At 34.3% G+C, this 3,843-nt stretch overlaps 1 protein-coding gene across 1 annotated transcript in view; it reads right to left on the reverse strand.

Moving 5' to 3' along the window:
- LOC149808176 (mu-type opioid receptor-like) overlaps positions 1-3,843 on the reverse strand; it is an 85,899-nt gene that overhangs the window by 57,893 nt on the left and 24,163 nt on the right. The gene's annotated exons all lie outside the window — the stretch shown is intronic.

Consider the following 3,843-nt stretch of genomic DNA (forward strand, 5'->3'; position numbering starts at 1 on the left):
TTTCCTTCTTTCATTTTTCTCTTAAAAACAAATGTCTGAACCTTTAGTCTGTAAATTCAGTGGATTCCTTATCAGCCCATCTACTTTTACTTTACACCATGCTACTTTAAAAAAAAAATGAATTATCCCCATTGGGGTAGGTCCCCCCAACCCCCCACCCTACTTTGTCAACTTACCTGCCACATTTAAATCTAATGGAAGGCCCTGCTGTAAAGCCTGTTAGTAAAACTACCCAACAAGAGGATTTCATACATTTGCAACTCCAAGATGGATGGTAATGTTTTCATTTTTGTAATGTAGATTTGGACATTCTTGCCACCAGTATGGAATATGTGTTTCAGAAACACAAGCAGCTTTCATCAGATTTGCATATAGGTTTTATATGTTGTGAGTATGTTGTAGGAAGTTTTTTTAAATAACATCATATGAGATGATGCCAGTGGAAATGGCAGAAAAGTGTCTGTATTGTTCACCAACTACACCTTGTTCTTACAAAATGTGGCTGTTACACATTCCCATGATGATGTCACTGACAGCCATCAGTGAGGAATGCCCCAACAAGCATAATACAAATTGCTTCCATTGTAATTGTTACAATTCCATTCTGACCACTCCGGTGTCCTAGTGGTTAGAGCGTCCGCCTCAGAAGCGGGAGGTCATGGGTTCAAACCCCAGCCAAGTCATACCAAAGACTTACAAAAATGGTATTAACAGCTACCTCGCTAGACGCTCAGCATTAAGAGGTTAGTGTTAGGACTGATCGGCCTGGTGTCAGGATAATGTGACTGGGTGCAACATCATACTACATGTTTGCAGCATGATGCCCCAGTGCTATACATCACTATAAACTGCCACACTGCAGACATCGTAGCAATATGACTGAAAAATTATTCAAGCTACGTTAAAAATCCAATCACACACACACAATTCCATTCTACGATCCAGAACCAACACTAATTCCGTACTACAGTTCTTGCATTTCAATCCAATTTTGCTTTTGAAATGTAGTGCCACTCAATTCATAATGAACCCATTCATTTCAAACACTCGCAAATACTTATTATTCCTGTCTACAACTGAAAAATATCTATATAAAAAAACGTGTAACTGTGTTTTATGCAAGGGCATGGAGATGCACAAAAACTTGCACCTGAAGCTTGAATAAAACCCCGACTGTGGATAAGACTTTACCCATCGATTACCCCAGCTTGGGGATAAATTCCGACCGTGGCGATTTATTATATATCCTATGACTGCTCCAGCTTGAGGGCAAAATCCAAGCACATCCCTAAAAAGATAACAAGTATAGCGGCTCTTTACCTTCTGTAAATGCCACTTGAGCTTCCTGATGCTGTTGTATCTGCCATTTGACAGAATCACGAATGTGGATATATTTCTTAATTGCCTCTAGTTGTTGAGCTAGTTTAGCTGTATGAAATTCCTTTGTGCAGACTCACTCATTATTAATATTACAACAGTGATTTAATTACACATCACCTGTCAGCACACCGATGATAAGTCAGTTATTTTATAACACACCAACAAGCTTGCCCCTTGCACCCCCCCCCTTTTTTTTTTATTTGGGCACCTGTGGACATGAATCTGCAAGGCTCAAATTGTCATTTTTAATATAAGATCTCAACATTTTTAAGGCCTTAATTTTAAAGACATCCTTAAAACCCCCAAAAGGTTATCAACTGGATCACCAGCCTTCGTTTAGAGTAACAGCAAGTATATATATATATTTAGGTCTAAGGAAACACAATAAAAATGTTTGATTTAACAATGACATATTTGCCTCAGGTCTGTGATCCTGAAGTGAATATTAACTGTCCATTTATTTTCTTGGCTTTTCTTTACTAGGAAATTGATTATAGAGATTTCTGCAATGGTGAAGGCAATGTAAAAATTGGTTACTATAACATACTTTTTACGCCATGTTTGAAAAAATAAATCCAATGGAAAGGTTATAGTCTGAAAATCTTCATTAAATTAAGTTAATATAGGGGAAAAAACTTTAAGAGTTCATAAATATTTTTCAGTGCTGAATAAAGATATAACATAACACTTTCTGCTGTGATTTTAATAGTTTCTGAGAGCATGAAAAATTTCTAGAACTATAATGTATAAATGTTTTCAAAAGATTATATTAATATGAGGGAAAAATCTGTTATGAAATAAACTGACAAGATCTTGTATGAATTCATGTTATCTTTAAATATGATATTTGTGTGAAAATATCTGGAAGAAAAAACAAGATGGTGCCACTCACACATACAATGTGGTTGCCACAGTAGCCATATTAAGAAACTTTTTATCGTGTCTTTATTTTTTTAAAACTGATGATACATATGATCACCTTCAATGTGCAATATTAGTTATGTTAATTAACGAGTGGGCAATATTTGAATTTCAAAGATAAAAGTGTATGCCATGATCACTTTAGTAGGATGATTTGTCAAGTGAGGTTATCTTTTCTGTTTGAATAAATATTGTTAACTAAACTATTTTCGCAAGTTATGACATAAGAATGATTCAAAGAAAGAAAATTCATTAAATTGAACATATAAAATGTAATACTGCAACAGAGTCTAGATGAACTATTTCTTCAGAGACACAATCCAGACTCTGTGGCAGCAAAATTATCAAATAGGACACAACTAAGAGACAATCACATTTTCAGTCACAATGGTTTGACAATTATCAATGGTTTGAATTCATTGACTGTGAAGGCAAAGTGATTTGCAGTTACTGCAAAAAAAGTTCCCAAACTGTCACAGATTTTAAATTCTACCAGTGGACTTGTAAGTGTAACTGACAAATTCAGGATTTAATCAAGCAAGTCTCATGATAGTATTATACCTAATAAAGCAAAATGTAGCACAGTATATTCATGACACTTAGGCCAGCATGTACAAAATATTCCTCAAGTTACAGTTGCTAGCACTCCACTAAGAAATGTCATTTTATAATAAATAAAAATGTAATGGAAAAAGAAATCGATAAAGTGATTGCACTCTTTAACATAGCCTACTACCTAACTCAATAATGAAAATGATTTGGTTCATTATATCTTTGTGTTTTATGGAATAAATGCATACATCTGATTGAATTTTAGGCAAGAGACTGAACTTTTGGGTTAAGTTAAAATGTATGTGGAACAAATGCATTTTCTAAAACTACTTGTATCAGTGTGCATTGTGACTTTTCTTTAAGATAACTCTAAATGGTACTGGGTATATATCATTTTCTTCAACTGCACACTGTTGTCTTCCATTTGATTTGATGACTTACAGCTATACTGTCTACACAGTAGGCCTCAACGTCAGGAAAAATTCTGTATACTTCAGTTACAGCTGAAATAAGTTTTGCATTAGTACCTGAATCAGACAAAAAAGGTTGTGTTCTGGTGTGTGAATAGAAATGGCTAAAAGTAATATAGACAAAAGCCATAAGAGTACACAAGTTACATATGAAAACCACCAATTCACTTGCATGTGTGGCATACAAGTTCAAAGATTTGCTTCATGTTTATTTCTGTACACACATTGTTCAACTCATAAGATATTTTAAGAGCTATTTCTCTATTGTATGCATAATTCATTTACAAATGTGATTAGTGGGCCACACCGAAGACCATACTATTAGTTCACTTGGCAATATGGTAACGTCAGCTGAAAAGCATAATCATCCATTAAAAGAGCATTATGATATGAACATTAGGTATTTAGGACATATAGATTTTTCTTTTCCAAATGGAGTCCAAGTAATTATTGCCCAATCCAGGTATAATTTTGTACACAAGTAAAGAACAAAATAAGATAAATCTTCATTTATTTGCAA

The sequence above is a fragment of the Sinohyriopsis cumingii genome, chromosome 1, assembly GCF_028554795.1.
Source record: "Sinohyriopsis cumingii isolate HCF-2022 chromosome 1, ASM2855479v2, whole genome shotgun sequence".
Taxonomy (NCBI): domain Eukaryota; kingdom Metazoa; phylum Mollusca; class Bivalvia; order Unionida; family Unionidae; genus Sinohyriopsis; species Sinohyriopsis cumingii.